The sequence below is a fragment of the Scyliorhinus torazame genome, chromosome 17 (genome assembly GCF_047496885.1).
Source record: "Scyliorhinus torazame isolate Kashiwa2021f chromosome 17, sScyTor2.1, whole genome shotgun sequence".
Taxonomy (NCBI): Eukaryota; Metazoa; Chordata; class Chondrichthyes; order Carcharhiniformes; family Scyliorhinidae; genus Scyliorhinus; species Scyliorhinus torazame.
The window spans coordinates 150,333,275-150,351,015 of NC_092723.1; the positions used below are offsets into that span (position 1 = coordinate 150,333,275).

The following is a 17,741-nucleotide window of genomic DNA, read 5'->3' on the forward strand; positions in this document are numbered from 1 at the left end:
CACATCATTCTCCCTACAAGCACACAAGTTACACTAAAACTTTCCAAGTGTTGTTAAGAGCAAGAAGGGGAGAAATGAGCCTCTTTTGTTAATTAAAAATGGTTTTGCATTTTTGTTAATAAACATATGTTACAGACTAATATTGTAAATAAAAGATGGAATATTATTAGCAAAAATAGCTTTGATTCAGTTAGCATCTTCAGGCCCAATTTGATGCACATGGTATCATGTTCTCTGCTGAATTTATGTCTTGCAGTCCATCTCCTCATGCCCTGACCAGCATGCCTACCGACATTATTTTAGTTCTTCTCCAGACACCCTGCGAAACCATCACCATCCAGATCTCCACACAATCAACAATCATGAAGCAAAGGTCTATTGCATTTCAATCAAGCACTTTGAATCGCAATTCAATAGTCTGCCCTTGCTGCAACCTCAAATCTCTTCCTTGATTTTAATATGAACTGAAACACAGATAGATTGAAAAATAACTAATATCAAATAAACAAATAAATTTGAACATAAAAACAACAAATCCAACAACGGCGACAATAACCTGCAAAAAATTGGCATTTATTAAAGTTGTCCGGGATGCCACTTTGCCATATAAACCACACTCAGACCAGTATCTGTAGAGTACAATGGCTACTGCTGGCTACATATCAGTGCACTGCTAAAAATAGTGTTCTGCACTTGCACCTCCGTTCCTCGGCTGGGTTCTTTTAATGTGAGAAGTTCACAGATGGTGGCCTTGGGTCTCAAATCACATTAAAATAATTCATTAGTTTATTCATTGAGATGCTTATCTGAATAGCTTTACGTTGGCCTTAAGTTAGACCACAACCAGCATAAAGCTGAGACCGTCAAGAGAAATTGATTTCACACAACTCAACTATACTGCACACAGACTTCAGATCAAGATACAGGCCTCAACTTTGATGTGCATGTCGTGTTAGGTACACTGATCTAACACTGGCTGCAACTGGATGCAGCTTAGATCGGAAAGATACTCCAGACCTTGAAGTTAGTTCAATCAGGTTTATTGAACTAATAGCACAGTTAGCACAGTTCTCTGTGAGCTCGACTCTCTGCTAACTTAAGTGTGGTTACTCTGTCTGACTAAACCAGACTAGCTCTTAGCCACGTGGTGGAGGTGTGAAATTGTAACAACACCCTTGACTGACTCTCTAGATGTTCATCAGTGGAAAGAGTAGGAGTGTGAGTGCCTCGTGTCTTTTATAGTCAGATCCCACCCCTGAGTGTCCTGCCTGCTTATTGGTCATGTCCTATTCTCTGTGTCCATTAGCTGCTTGTCTGTATATCTTTATGTGTGTGCCTGCATATCATGACAGTGCACTTTGACTGGCTCCAGTTCAAAACGATCTTCATGTTATCACTTTTTTAAAACATTTAGATTATCCAATTATTTTCTCCAATTAGGGGCAATTTAGTGTGGCCAATCCACCTACTCTGCACATTTTTGGGTTGTGGGGGCGAAACCCACGCAGACACGGAGAGAACGTGCAAACTCCACACGGACAGTGACCCAGAGCCGGGAGCGAACCTGGGACCTCAGTGACGTGAGGAAGCTGTGCTAACCACTAGGCCACCGTGCTGCCCTTCATGTTATCACAATAGGAATAATATAATGGCGTTAACTTGTAAAAAAAATTAAATATTCCAACCAGCAAAGTTTGTCTTAAACATGTAAGTAACAACTTATTTGACAGTAGACTGATTTTCTACTGCTTAAGAGCATTGAAAGCAGGGATTATGAAGGCACAGGGCATGGATGAGGAATCAAATGAGTACATTGTTTCTGTGTTTACTAAAAAAATAAGATGTTGTTAATGTTATACATGATGAGGAGTGAGTGAACATATGTAAAGAATAAGTCTTAACCGAGTTGGTATTGCTCGAGACAATAAAAGCACATAGTCCAGCTAGGATTCACCCTAGGTTGTTGAGAGATTGAAGGGTGGAGTTACCAAAGGCTTTGACCACAAGCTTTCAATTCTGTTTGGAGATGGGAGTGGTACCAAAACCAGAGATTGTACATATAACATGGCTGCTGGTAAATCCAATAGGAAACACAAAAAAAAAACCTCTTTACCCAAGGAGTAATAACAATGTGGAATATGCTATCGTAAGGAGTAGTTAAGGAAAATATATAGATTAATTTATGGGGAAGATACATAAGCATATAAGGGAGAAAGAAATAGAAAGATAGATGAAGAGGGTGTGGGGGGTTGGGGGGGGGGGGGGAGGTTTAATGTGGACCATGAATGTCAGCATGGGTCAGTTGGGCCAAAGGGCTTTTTCTATATTGTAGACTCGATGTAACACATTTGAACCCAGCTGGATGACAACAGATTTATTTCTTTTAGAAAGCGTGTTTTACCTTTTACAGGGCATGCCAGAGGGTTTTACAGACAATGAAATGTTATTAATGTCTATACACTGTTGTCACATAGAAAACAAGAGACAGCACACTGGACAAGGTCTGGGGCATGACTCACGCCGCTTTAAAAGGCGCTGGAGCCAAAAGCCTGAATTACACCAGCATGAGTATTGCTCAAAGATGTATGAGTCGATGATAGAGATTCCGGTATTCCTGCAGCATCCACAGAGGTGATCCCACACTACCTGATAGACTGGCAGAATGACATGGTGAAACAGATCTGAGGCAGGCTGGCCATTGCCTCGAACAATTGTGAGTGTGCAGAAGGCAGTGTACTATTGAAGGTTAGGCCTCGGAAGCAGCATCTTAGTTTTGCCCAGCAGTCCTCGGCCCTGAGCTATCCCTCAAGCAAGCCATTCCCTGGACTTTCTTTCCCTCTAGCTTTGCGAAGGCCCCTTGAACTTCATAGGTGTAAAAACTGAGTTTTGGATTCCTGTGCTGTTGCTCGAGTTGAATGGATCGAGTTCTGGTGCTTCTTCAGGAGCATTGTCATCTTCGCAATCTTGTTTTGGAAGGTTCAAGTCACGGTTGCACCTAAAATCGGTGTGGTACAGAAATGTGAGGCAGGAGAGGATTGACAGGGCTAAGTGACACCAGGATGTCATGCTGCTCATTTGTGTGATATCCATGAGGAAAGATTTACATAACAGACAAATAACCAGCTGAGCGTGGGCGTCAACTTTTCCATCGCTGGTTCTCCTCGGGTTGTCCGTCCTGGTGAACTCCAAGCCCCTCTCCTCCGGGTGAGCGTTTGCCTGCAGGCTGACCCCTTCCCAGGTTCAGGTTGTTGTGAGCCATTTACTCTTCTGAAAGATTGTGTCAATGTATGATGCAGATTCATGTGCCGATGATGAGGGGGAGAAGCAACAAAATGTGAGCAGGATTGGGAGGTAATCATGTTCATCCACAGGAAGCATGTGGTCAGCCTCTCAGGGAAACTTGAATGGGATCTGATCATCCAAATGGTTTGAGCCTCAGACTGATGGCATTGGTCCACACAGCCCCACTACTTACCGTCTGAAAACTACCCAAAGTCAACCGCCCTTTTAAGGCCATAAACACCATTGTCTGTGTCCCCTTTTTCTATTTCCCTAGCAGAGTAGCTCATTTTTCTATTCTATCAATGATGCACGATCAATTAAACTCAAAGATAAGGTTGTAACATAACTGAAGGCTTTAATAGACTAGATCTGTTCCCCAGCAGCTTCGGTACAGAATGAGGGCTGCTGGGGCGGCACCGGTTCTTATACCCCGCCTGTCAGGGCGGAGCTACATACAAAACAGCCAATGGTAAACCTCCTAGGTTTACCCAATGGTCTACAGCCTCTCGGGTACTGCAATACCTGATAATACCACAATCAAATCCTTTTTTATCATTTTAAATATCTCAATTAGACAACATCGAAATTTAAGAGAATAAAAACAAAGTTTATATAGCCTGTTTTCATAATTCTGGTATCGGTATGGTAGATGGGTCCTACACCTCCTCCAAGACAAGTAAACCTTTCTTGGGGTTCCATGTACAAACCTGAACACATTGGGGTATTTTCCTAGGGGCTTTTCACAGTAACTTCATTTGAAGCCTACTTGTGACAACCGATTTTCATTTTCATTTCCTTTGGAATGGAAGTATCTATACACTAGGAAGTGATTGATTTCTTATATTGCATAATGAAACATAAAAATGCACAAATGTGATGGCTGAATACCTCTGGTAACATTTCTTAATGAGGTGAAGGGTACCCTTTTTCCAGCCTCTGGATTTTTGATGCTGCCAATTCCCTCTCTGACCTTTTCTGCTCTCTCTCTTTCTTTCCCTGCTCTTTTTCTCATTCTCTATGCTTTCATCTCTTGTCACTGTCTCTATTTCTTTCTCAAGTTGGTGTGTGTCATGGGAAAAGAAGTCATGTAAAGACCAACAGCTGTACATTGGTGGGAAGCTTGTGGTCTCAGTCAGATGAGGGGTGAGGACCAGGTGGTCACTGGTAGCAGCTGGCCAGCACGGGATCCAACGTCCTGCTACAATCGAACAAGGAATGCTGCAGTCTAACAACATAGAGCAGGCTAAAGTAAAAAAGTGATCTAGAGAGGGGACTGGGTCCCTCCTTTTTCCTGACATGGAAGAGCCTGAGCTCCCCACCCTCCCAGACCCAAAGCTGCGATCAGCCTGAGCTCCCCACCCTCCCAGACCCAGAGCTGCGATCAGCCTGAGCTCCCCACCCTCCCAGACCCAGAGCTGCCATCAGCCTGAGCTCCGACCCTCCCAGACCCAGAGCTGTGATCAGCCTGATCTCCCCACCCTCCCAGACCCAGAGCTGCGATCAGCCTGAGCTCTGACCCTCCCAGACCCAGAGCTGCGATCAGCCTGATCCCTCACCCTCCCAGACCCAGAGCTGCAATCAGTCAGAGCTCCGACCCTCCCAGACCCAGAGCTGCGATCAGCCTGAGCTCCCCACCCTCCCAGACCCAGAGCTGCGATCAGCCTGAGCTCCGACCCTCCCAGACCCACGATCAGCCTGAGCTCCCAGACCCAGAGCTGCGATCAGCCTGAGCTCCCCATCCTCCCAGACCCAGAGCTGCGATCAGCCTGAGCTCCGACCCTCCCAGATCCAGAGCTGTGATCAGCTTGAGCTCCCCACCCTCCCTGACCCAGAGCTGCGATCAGCCTGAGCTCTGACCCCCCCTCTGCATCGCGGAAATGGTAAATCGGATCGCCCAATACCGAGTCTTTTCCACGGTCGACCTCAAATCCGCCTACCACCAGCTCCCAATCCGACCAAAAGACCGCCCCTATACTGCCTTCGAAGCAGACGGCCGGCTCTTCCACTTCCTCAGGGTCCCCTTTGGTGTCACAAATGGGGTCTCCGCCTTTCAAACGGCGATGGACCAATTGGTGGACCAGTACGGTTTGTGGGCTACATACCCGTACTTGGACAATGTCACCATCTGCGGCCATGATCAGCAGGACCATGACGCTAACCTCAAAAAGTTCCTCCAGACCGCCCGAGCCCTTAACCTGACCTATAACGAGGACAAATGCGTTTTCCACACCACCCGGCTGGCCATCCTCAGCTATGTCGTGGAAGACGGGGTCCTAGGTCCCGACCCCGACCGCATGCGTCCCCTTAAGGAACTCCCTCTCCCCCGCAGCCTCAAGGCCCTCAAACGGTGCTTGGGGCTTTTCTCCTATTACGCCCAGTGGGTCCCCAAGTATGCGGACAAAGCCCGCCCACTCCTAAAGACCACCACTTTTCCCCTCTCGGCTGAGGCTCAATTGGCCTTCAACCGCATCAAGGCCGACATCATCAAGGCCGCCATGCACGCAGTGGACAAAACCATCCCTTTCCAGGTAGAGAGCGATGCATCAGGCATTGCCCTGGCTGCTACCCTCAATCAAGGAGGCAGACCAGTAGCATTCTTCTCCCGAACCCTCACTGCCTCCGAGGTTGGACACTCTGCAGTCGAAAAGGAGGCACAAGCCATTGTGGAGGCTGTACGGCGCTGGAGACACTACCTAGCCTGTAGGAGGTTTACCCTCATCACCGACCAACGGTCGGTCGCCTATATGTTCGATAACACGCAACGGGGCAAAATAAAAAACGATAACATTTTGAGGTGGAGGATCGAACTCTCCACCTACTCGTATGATATCAAGTATCGTCCAGGGGAGCTCAACGAGCCCCCAGATGCCCTGTCCCGTGGCACATGCGCCAACGCACAGGAGGACTGCCTGCAAGCCATCCACAATGACCTCTGCCACCTGGGGGTTACCCGGCTCGTCCATTTCATCAAGTCCCGCAACCTACCTTACTCAACCAAGGAGGTCAAGGCCATGGTCAGGGCCTGCCAAGTCTGTGCGGAGTGCAAACCGCACTTCTATCGGCCAGACAAGGTTCGGCTCATGAAGGCCTCGGGCCCCTTTGAGCGACTGAGCGTGGACTTCAAGGGGCCCCTCCCATCCACCAACCGTTATGCCTATTTCCTCACCGTGATCGATGAGTTCTCCCGTTTCCCATTCGCCATTCCCTGCCCCGACATGACCTCAGCCACGGTGATTAAGGCACTGCACAGCATCTTCACCCTGTTCGGTTTCCCCGCTTATATCCACAGCGACCGGGGTACATCGGTCATGAGCGATGAACTGCGTCAGTATCTACTCAGCAAAGGCATCGCCTCGAGCAGGACGACCAGTTATAACCCGCGGGGAAACGAGCAGGTGGAGAGGGAGAACGCGACAGTGTGGAAGGCTGTCGTTCTGGCCATGCGATCGAGAAATCTCCCAACCACCCGCTGGCAGGAGGTCCTACCTGATGCCCTACACTCCATTAGGTCACTCCTCTGCACGGCCTCGAATGAGACCCCTCACAACCGATTGTTTCTCTTCTCCAGGAAGTCTACCTCCGGGGTCTCGCTTCCACCTTGGCTGATGGCTCCGGGACCTGTTCTTCTCCGGAGGCACGCGAGGAGCCATAAAACAGACCCCCTAGTTGAAAAGGTCCGACTGCTCCACGCCAACCCCAGTTACGCCTACGTGGAGTACTCCGACGGCAGGCAAGATACGGTTTCCCTCCGGGATCTGGCACCCGCTGGATCCACAAACGCCCCTTCCCGCACCGCTCCCCTGCAGGACCCATCGCCCCCTACAACACACCCCCTTCCGGCCCTACCACCCGTTGGTGAGCCCCTACCCTTGCGCCCCCCCCCTTTACACACCCCGCCGGTGCCGGCACCGCTACCCCCGGCCCTGCCTAGTTCCCCTGCCCCGACCCGGACCGAAGTTCCGACCGCTGTTCTCCCGGATGTGCCCTCAACCGGGACGTCCATGCCTGTCGCACTACAGCCCGAATTGAGGAGGTCGAGAAGGACGATCCGGCCACCGAGCCGGATGGACCTATGATGACACTTCACCCCAGCCGGACTCTTTTTTAAACAGGGGGTGAATGTGATGAACGGTTACTGCCTTATCATCATGTAAGGTGATGTCCCCTTTAAGACCGGGCTTGGAACCCTGGGGACTCCGCCTCTGGCTCCGCCCATCTGGGAGACATACATAAAGGGCTGCCTCATGGTCTGTGTAACAGTCAGCTCTCGTCTCTAGCTCTAGCATAGCTTTTAGTCTAATAAAGCCTTCTTTACAGTTTAATCTCTAAGCGTCATTATTGAGGGTACCTCACAGACCCAAAGCTGCGATCAGCCTGAGCTCCCCACACTCCCAGACCCAGAGCTGCGATCAGCCTGAGCTCCCCACCCTCCCAGACCCAGAGCTGCGATCAGCCTGAGCACCGCCCCTCCCACACCCAAAGCTGCGATCAGCCTGAGCTCCCCACCCTCCCTGACCCAGAGCTGCAATCAGCCTGAGCTCCCCACCCTCCCAGACCCAGAGCTGCAATCAGCCTGAGCTCCAACCCTCCCAGATCCAGAGCTGTGATCAGCCTGAGCTCCCAGACCCAGAGCTGCGATCAGCATGAGCTCCCCACCCTCCCAGAGTCAGAGCTGCGATCAGCCTGAGCTCCCAGACCCAGAGCTGCGATCAGCCTGAGCTCTGACCCTCCCAGACTCAGAGCTGCGATCAGCCTGAGCTCCCCACCCTCCCAGGCCCAGAGCTGCGATCAGCCTGAGCTCTCCACCCTCCCAGACCCAGAGCTGCGATCAGCCTGAGCTCTCCACCCTCCCGGACCCAGAGCTGCGATCAGCCTGAGCTCCGACCCTCCCAGACACAGAGCTGCGATCACCCTGAGCTCCCCACCCTCCCAGACCCAGAGCTGCGATCAGCCTGAGCTCCCCACCCTCCCAGACCCAGAGCTGCGATCAGCCTGAGCTCCCCACCATCCCTGACCCAGAGCTGGGATCTGCCTGAGCTCCCCAACCTCCCAGACCCTGTGCTGCGATCAGCCTGAGCTCCCCACCCTCCCAGACCCAGAGCTGCGATCAGCCTGAGCTCCCCACCGTCCCAGACCCAGAGCTGCGATCAGCCTGATCTCCCCACCCTCCCTGACCCAGAGCTGCGATCAGCTTGAGCTCCCCATCCTCCCAGACCCAGAGCTGCGATCAGCCTGAGCTCCCCACCCTCCCAGACCCAGAGCTGCGATCAGCCTGAGCTCCCCCCCCCCTCCGAGACACAGAGCTGCGATCAGCCTGAGCACCCCACCTTCCGAGACACAGAGCTGCGATCAGCCTGAGCTCCGACCCTCCCAGAACCAGTGCTACGATCAGCCTGAGCTCCGATCCTCCCAGACCCAGAGCTGCGCTCAGCCTGAGCTCCCCACCCTCCCGGACCCAGAGCTGCGATCAGCCTGAGCTCCGACCCTCCCAGGCCCAGTGCTGCGATAAGCCGGAGCTCCCCACCCACCCAGACCCAGAGATGCGATCAGCCTGAGCTCCCAGACCCAGAGCTGCGATCAGCCTGAGCTCCGACCCTCCCAGACCCAGAGCTGCAATCAGCCTGAGCTCCGACCCTCCCAGACCCAGAGCTGCGATCAGCCAGAGCTCCCCACCAGCTACAGACATTTCCACTAATGCTCCCAACCTTACCCTCATAGTTAAAGCAGCCACAAGTTCCCTAGTTTTAGCCCCAGACTGCACATCACACTGGTAAAAGCATCCTTCTGATGTGTCCGGGAATGGTTCTGTTAAACATACTGAATACTTTAAAATGATGTTTTTGAAATGTACAAACAGCTAGTGAACATAAATTCCTGATCACAATATAAACCTTACTCTGGAGGTGGGGAGACCTCAGTTTGGGTTGACATTTGATGTTCCTGGATAGTGGTAGGGACGTCAAGCTCATAGAAATTCGGTTATGTTGTGATCCTACCCCGCAGGAGAGGGTCAGCAGGAGTGTTTAAGCAGTCATTGACAGAGTTAATGTCACGTAGCTGCTGGCTGCGGTGTAAAGTTTCTCCAACAGAGCATTTGGTAACGTGGGCTTTATTAATGGGACATAGAGTACACAAGAGCCAGTAGGTTATACTAAACTTATATAAGACACGAGTTAGACCTCAGCTGAAATATTGTGTATAGTTCTGCATGCCACTCAATAGGAAGGATGTCAATTCAATGGAGGGAGTGCAGATGAGGTTTACAAGCTTGGTTCCAGGGATGAGAAACTTCAGTGATGGGGATAGAGTGGAGAGTTTAGGACTGGTCTCCTTGGAGAGTAGAAAACTAAAAGGAGATTTGATAGAGATGTTCAAAATCATTGTGGTATTATCACAACTGTCAGTACTGCAAGGGTTAATGAAGTGTTGAGATTAGCCACTAGAGGCAGGTTACAACTGTGTAAGATAGTGATGCTAAACCTTGTGGGAGAGCATGTGCAGGAGTTAGCTAGTGAGAGTTAGTACAGATAGGGTGAATATAGATCATAGTTTAAACCAGTAGTGAGATTAGCTATAGATGATTGTAGTTTGGATGTTATGAATCAATTCTGTATTCTTGAGGCGTACGTGTCGAGCAGCACGGTAGCATAGTGGTTAGCACAATTGCTTCACAGCTCCAGGGTCCCAGGTTCGATTCCCGGCTTGGGTCACTGTCTGTACGGAGTCTGCACATTCTCCCCGTGTGTGCGTGGATTTCCTCCGGGTGCTCTGGTTTCCTCCCAGAGTCCAAACATGTGCAGGTTAGGTGGATTGGCCATGATAAATTGCCCTTAGTGTCCAAAATTGCCCTTAGTTTTAGGTGGGGTCACTGGGTTATGGAGATAGGGTGGAGGTGGAGGTATGAGCTTGGGTAGGGTGCTCTTTCCAAGAGCCGGTGCAAACCCGATGGGCCGAATGGCCTCCTTCTGCACTGTAAATTCTATGAAATCTATGAATCCAAGTGAGTAGTGTTAATAAATGTATAGCTTTGTTTAAGTCCAAGCTGTTTTGTGGTCTTTGTGAACACTATGCCAACCATCGTGAAATAAGCAACACAAAGAACACCACAATCATGAGGGGGCTGGACAGTGCAGATAGGGAGAAACTGTTCCCACTTGAAAAAGGATCAAGGACGAGAAGGCACAGATTTGCAAAAGAAGCAAATCTGATATGAGAAATCCTTTTTCACACAGTGAATGGTTCGGGTTTGGAATGCTCTGCCTGGTTGTGTGGCGGAGGCAGGTTCAATTGAGGCATTCAAGAGGGCATTCGATGATCATTTTAATAGAAACAATGTGCAAGTGTACGGGGACGAGGCAGGAGAATGGCACTAAGTCATAAGGGGCGATTTTGTGCCTGCGTTCGGCTTCAGTGAGAATGGTGCGGTCGCTGAAAATTCATTGAAAATTGGAAAACACAACTCTCTCCAGCATATTCGCGGTTTCCGATTTTACAGACCCACTTGCCAGCGGCATGGTGAGAAATTCACTGCGGTCGGCATGGAACCTCATTTTAATTCATCATAATATTATTGTCTAGGCCACCCTCTGGGGCTTCCCCCCTGACTGAATATTCATCGATCGCCCGCATGATGTCACAACGGCACAATTTACAACAGCTGTATAAAAACGAGAATGTGGCAACCTCACCTCGGAAGGGGATATCGCAAGCGAGCACTCAGGTCACCATTACCATCCAGGGTGCCAGTCATAAAGGGGCAGCGGAGAGGATGCGGGGACCCAGATAAGTTCAACTTGGGACCTGGTGTAGTTGGGGATTCAGCCTCAGCATCCCGGGGGGCTGGGGAGACTCACAGGACTGAGGGTCTGTGAGCCTCCAGGTGTAAAGTGGTCTGGCGGTTGATGTGCAGGCAGCATGTCCTACATCATTCTTGCTGGGCTTGTGGTGATTTAACCGCTGAGGGATTGCCCTCCCAGTGTGGCTGCTGGAAAGAGGGTGGGAGCAGGTGAATCCACAAGGTCAGCACTGAGGGCGACTGTCAGGTTCCTGGGTGGGGTCCCATGAGAAACCAAGCTGCGTGGGCAGAGTTGGGAAATTTGCGAAGGTGTGTTTTCTAGCCTCATGAGGCCTGAAGACCTTCCGACGAGTGGAAACGGGACAACCACAGTGAGAATGAATCCCGACACTCGGGCACTTTGAAGCCAGAGGGCATGAGCTGTTTGGAAGTTCAAGACCCAGTCGTTATGGACGCCAGGCTGTCAGGGAATAGTTTCTGGGTTGCTAACTATTCCAGTTGGAAGGCTTGTTTAATCCGCAGCCCATGTCAGTTGAGGTATGCGGGTGCCCTCATACCTCAGCTGAGGATGAAGACAACATGCTAATTCTAGTCTTTACATGCATCAGATGTGCCTCGCCTTCCTCAAGGGAAAACCAGTTGCCTGATCAGCTCCCTGACCCTTCGTTTATGAGCGAATTGTGCCAATTAGGTCTTCATTGCAATGAACGAGTGTGCCACTGATAGGTGCCCAATTATTAAGCCTTTAATTTTTCTCTCAGTTTATTTGATTTAGTTTAATTTGTTATTTATGGTGATCAAAATAGTTGGAAGCATGTCCCCCAAGCATTGAACTCCAATGCCTACATAATAGAGAGGTGATACAAATGTGGCCCCCAATGCAAGGCATTGTGGTGAAGTCTCTCATCACTCACCCCATTCAAGATGATGATGGCGGGGGTGGGGGGGCATAATCTAGTTCCCCTGTGATGTTAGAATACTGGTCCATTGAATGCACTTGACTGCCCTAACACTTCACACTTGTTGGGGGGGGGGGGGGGGGGGGCAGGGGGGGGGGGGGGGGTTGTTAGGGACTGCTGAGACTCTCAAGGGTCAAAGGATTTCTTTCCGTGGAATTGAGAGGGACAACTGTGGAGAAGTGTCTATTGTATCACAGGAGACAGAGGGAGGATCAGTGGTAAGGCGTTCATGTAGGAGGAAGTGCATGGGTGGATGTCTGAGGGTCAGGGCAGTGTCAGGACTCCTCATCGTTCATTTTGATGTTCTCTTCCTTTCAAAATTTGATTCGGGAGAATCATGCAGCCAGTCGAGTTGGCAATTTTAGTGATTGCAATCGACCAGCAGCAGTGACAGCGACGTGCTGTTGCACGCAGTCGGTAATAGTGCCCTGCAGAGGAGGGGAGCCTGAGGCCATTGATAACCTAGGAATAGGATCACAGATGGTAGAGCCTCAGAGGAAACACTGTTCTACCTCCAGGTGTCAGAGGTCCAGTGCCGGAGAAGATTGCGTCTGTCCCAGGGGACGGCGTGCCACCTGTGCCAGGTGATGCTAGAGTTGGCACCACATGGACCGGGGGGCCACTCATTTCCTGTGGCTCTTAAAATTACCGCCGCTATGAACTTCTATGCCAGCAGCTCATTTCAGGGCTGTATGAGTGACCTATGCAGCATATCTCAGTCAACCACATGCAAGTGCTTAAGGGTAGTCATAGAAGCGCTATTCACAAGGATCCACATGTACATCAACTTGAACTGGGACCAGGTGAATAAAGACACCAGGGCCCTGGGCTTCGCCCACAGGACTAGCATGCCTCAAGTGCAGGGTGTCATCCTCATGTGTTCTGCAGTCTCCATGGCGGCATGGGGTGCCATTTATGAACCACAAGGGATACCACTCCCTCAATGTCCCAGTCGTCTGTGCATCATGCAGGTGTGTGTCGTTTCCTGCCGAGCATCCGTGGCAGTTACACCTTGCAACACTCACAGATCCCAGGCGTCTTTGAGGGAGAGCAGCTGATGGAGGGATGGCTCCTCAGGGACAAAGGGTACCTCCTCAGGACGTGAATGATAATGCCAGAGCAGAGGCTCACATTGGTCGAGCAGCCGATTGGACTGCTGAAGATGTGGTTCCGATGTTCGGAATGGCTGTGGGGAGCCCTACAATACAGCCCCCAGAGGATGTCCCGTATCATTGGGATCTGCTGCACTCTACACAACCTGGCACTGCATCAGGAGAGCAGCTGGACCAGGAAGAGCATCACAGCTCCCCAGATGAGGAGGAGGCCGAGGAGGGTAGTGAGGGTCAAACCGTGGAGCAGGAGGAAGGAGCTCGGTGATGGCTAGGCGCCTCATCGGGTAAAGAGCTAGGGACAACCTCATAGCATCTCAGTTTGGTTATGACCAGGACTCAGGAGAGAAGAGCCTTGGGGCTCTTCCATCTGGAGGTCTGGCATCAACTCACCAATGTGGTGCCCGCGGAAGGTCTCGTGATGGTTCCTACATTCATGTGCAGGGCACTAAAGCCATTGGCTGCAGACTGCAGGAGTATGAATTATTTAGGACAGAGCGATGCTCCTCTTATTCTCAGTGATCTGTCGGACTCCTGCCTGACAGAGAGTTGAACGTGACTTGCCAATGAACGGGCTTATCATGGGGCCCAGGGACACTGGATGACAAACTCAGCTACCAGTGCCCACTTCAAGGTCAGGGGTCCTGGTGTTTTTCTCCACCTTACATCCGAGGTGGTCAGGCACTCAACACTTTGTCAGTGCCGGAGAAGATTGCGTCTGCCCTGGAGGATGGCGTGCCACCTGTGCCTGGTGATGCAGGAGTTGGCACCACATGGACTGGGAGGTCAACTATTTCTTGTGGCCCTACCGCTCTGAACATCTATGCCAACAGCTCATTTCAGAGCTACATGAGTGACCTATGCGGCTTATCACAGTCAACCGCACGCAAGTGCATGAGGGAGTTCACAGATGCGTCATTCATGAGGACCCACATGTACATCAACTTAGACCGAGGCAAGATGAATAAAGACGGCAGGGCTTCGCCCGCAGCATAGGCATGCCCAAGTACACTAGGGAAGAGTGGGAGACATGAGACGCATGAGCATTGATGTTTTGGGGGGTGGGGCCAAGGTGTTATCTTCCATGTATGTAGGGTTTGGGAGGGGAGGGGGCTCGTGTCAGCAGCAGCACGTCTTTACTGCGTCGTCATTGTGGGAGGTGGGAGAGACACAGCGTTGCGATTCCCACACTCCACAGGGATGAAACACCGAGTGTGCGCTGGGGCTTTGCAGAACATGGCGCCATGAAATGACATTTAGGAGGACCTGCATGCATGAACAAAGTGATTTTTAATACATGTGTGAGATTACAATAGTGACTTCTCTATTTGCGCCTTAGTTCATCTGTGCCCACTAGTTGCCTATAGTTTCTTACTCTACACCACCCACCCACTCCGACTACAATGAGGTGTATTCCCAGGATCCACAGCCGAGGTTGAGGCAGACTATGGCCTTCCACGCCCTATTGCCTGGGATGATCTTGGCAGATGTCCCCTGGGGGGCCTCGACCTCGAAGGTCCAGGCCTAATTTTGGGCTGCATAGGTGTTGCACTGTTGTCCTCCTCCGTGTGCAGGGCTGGAGGTTTGTCACTCACAGGTGGGGGGGGGGGTTCAGATGGGCTGGGCACCCCCCCCCCCAGATCTGCTGGACAGAGGGCCCCAGGTTGCGTTCCTTCATATCCTCATCCCTTCGTGTGCCTGGGGCCCCCAGGCCTCTCCATGGAATAGAGTGGTAGCTGGAATGAGATCCAGAAGCCCCGCCATTCACTGGCGCTGACACTTGTGGATTCCCACCAGTGCTGGCACCATGTAGTTGAAGCTCTGCACCATGCAACTCAGGCCCTCAGCCATGGATGTCATGAGCTTAAACATGGGGGACATCCCCACCATGGAGTGCATATCCTGCGCCAAGCTCTCCTCGGAGTGTTGGTCTCATTGTTTTGGAGTGATTGCACCATCTCCTGGGCCAGAAGGCGATGGGACTCCTCCAGTCGGCCTTGGAGTCCGAGGAGGGATGTTGTCATCCCTTCCTGATGCTTGTGACTCTACCTTTGCAACTCCAGCAGCTCTGGGCACATCATCGGCCTGGGGCTCAGCAATGTCCTGGGCGCCAGCATCCCGCCATATGCCAGATCCCTGGGACTTCCCTTCCTCTGCCTGCTGTGGATCTTCAGCTGTGAGGTGCTCACCAATGAGTGATCCAGAAGCCTGCCGATTGGTTCTTCTCACTAAGGTGTGAATATCTGCACTGATGGAGTGTGTGGGTGACAGCTGTGACTCCTCCCCGATGCTTGTCTCTCGGATGTCCCCCTTGGAGCTGTTCAGGTCTGTGGTGTCCAAAGGGTGTGAGGATTGTCCTGGCAGGTCGACTGATGAACCTGCAAGGGAAGCAAGATGGCATTAGTGTATCACCGGGATGAACGATGGGACATCACTTCACATGAGGCTTGCATGTCTTGAAGGCTCTCACTTTTGTCTGCTGCCCCCACTTCACCCTCTGCACAGGTGTGGTCCTGCTCCTCATCTGTCTCCTCAAGGAGTCTCTCCTCAAAGGGCATTAGGCATTTTGGCTGTGCCCGCTCCTGCTGGTGGCCTCGATAAATGAGGAGAGCATAGGTGGGAGTCCTACGGGTCAGATGGTGATGAAGTCTGGTATGTGTTGGTCGTGAGTGGGACCAGGGGTTTGAGGAGCAGATCATCCACTAGGGGGAACATGGGGAGTGGGGCTGGATGGGGAGAGGTGGAAGGTGCCATGGGAAGTGTTGGGAATCAGAGGTGGCTGGGTGGAGCTGTGGAGTGTGTGAAGGGTGCAGCGGGAGACATCAGGAGACAGACTTACTCTGGCTCTGTGAAGGTCATTCATCTTCTATCAGCACTGTTGGCCTGTCCTCTTATGGAGCCAGCTGGCACTCACTATCGCGACCACTGCCTTCCAGGCGGGATGGTGACCTTGGTTGATGAACGTGTGTGGGAGAAGGGATAAAAAGCACGTCACCGCTCTGCTCCACACCATCGTGGAATTTGGTGAGGACTCCCTTTGTGAATCGTGGCGCAGTCTTCCTGGTAGCCATACCCCCGACTGGACTGGGGCCAAGTGCAGGGGAGTTCTGCGAGGCGTTTAAAAGGAGCATTCCACTGAATACAGAGATTAAGTTTTCCCAGGGCGAGCAATTCAGAGAAAATCTTCCACGAGTGCAGTGTGAATCATGTGAGGAAACAAAATTTTGTGAAAGAGGCTCAATATGCGGTGAGCTTTTCCCGTTGTTGGCATCGGTGGGATTCTCGCCGGTTTTCTCACGGGAACTGACACTTTGTAAAGCATGGCAAGATTTCGCTCACAACGTTCATTTAGAAAGTTGGGGTCGACACAATGGGTCAAATATCTTCCTTCTACGCTGTAACAATTTGGTGATTATGTGAGAATTTGGATAGAAATTCCCAGCCCTGCAAACACAAATACTTGATTTCTACAGTTAATAGCAACTGTTTCCAGTCATTCTGCCCTCACATTTAGATAGTGCTTGTACTGTCCACCGGACATCCCATAATACTTTACATTTAAATGACATTTTTTTCGATGTGTTTTTGCTATGGTAATGTCGAGAAAGCCTGCAGCCAGTTTGCATACAGCAAGTTCTGCCAAACAGCAAAGTGATCAATGATCAGATAACCTATTTTTAGTGGTGTTGGTGGAAGGATAAATGTAGATCAGTACACCAGATTTCCCCGGTCCTTCGGGTAATGTCACAGGATCAACTACATCCAAGCGAGCAGACTGGATCTCCATTTGAAGACTCATCTGATCTCCAACAATACAGTTCCACCCCAGTAATGCATTGATATGTCCGGTGGGATTTTCAGGACCCACCCGCTGTGGGCCCGTACATTCCCACCCAAAGTCAATGGACCTTTTTTGCTGGTCTGTCAAATTTTCCGTCCCGCCCACGATGATCCCGGAAAATCCCGCCCTTAGTCTTGATTATCTGCTTGAGTCCTTATGTGGATTTGAATCCGCAACCTTCTAAAAAGATTTGCATTCATATTACAGCTTGCATAAGCTCAGGACACCCCAAAGTCCTTTGCAGCCAATGAAAAACTTCCAAAGTGTAGTCACTGTTGCAGTCTGGGGAATGAATGTAGCTATCTCAAAAGGTGCTACCACTAACTGAAGGCTGACACTTTGGAAACTTAATCCGACTCTCCATTCCTGCGTGTGTCCAGGCTGCTGCTATGCTGGCGGAGACCTTGAAATAGGTAACCTAGGTTCCCATGGGATGCAGTTGCAACTTCATTATCTCATGGAAGTCAGAGTCCTATGATCTCACTGGGAATATAATGAAATTTTGAAGCATTTTCTATGCACAATCTGTGAATTGTTATTTGACCTAAAGTGCTTCTCTTGGCCCAAGAAAAGTATTGTAGATATATGGCATCGACCACAGTAACTCAGAAGGCTCTTTTGTGGCTATTAATCCCCAATCATGTCCACCCCAACTCTCAGCCTGCCCAACAGGACCAGTTTAAAATGGGAGCTGGATAGAAGTCTCAATGTTCCCACCTCTCACCATTTTAACTGTCAGGGTTCTGACAGCATAG

General features: G+C 50.8%; 1 long non-coding RNA gene across 1 annotated transcript in view; it reads left to right on the forward strand.

The window, feature by feature from the left end:
• Positions 1-258: 258 nt before the first annotated feature.
• The window catches only part of LOC140393585 (uncharacterized), a 35,410-nt gene continuing 17,927 nt past the window's right edge, over positions 259-17,741 (forward strand). Inside the window, exon 1 of the long non-coding RNA XR_011935680.1 lies at positions 259-373. This is a non-coding gene — a long non-coding RNA (uncharacterized lncRNA). The remainder of the gene's footprint in view (positions 374-17,741) is intronic.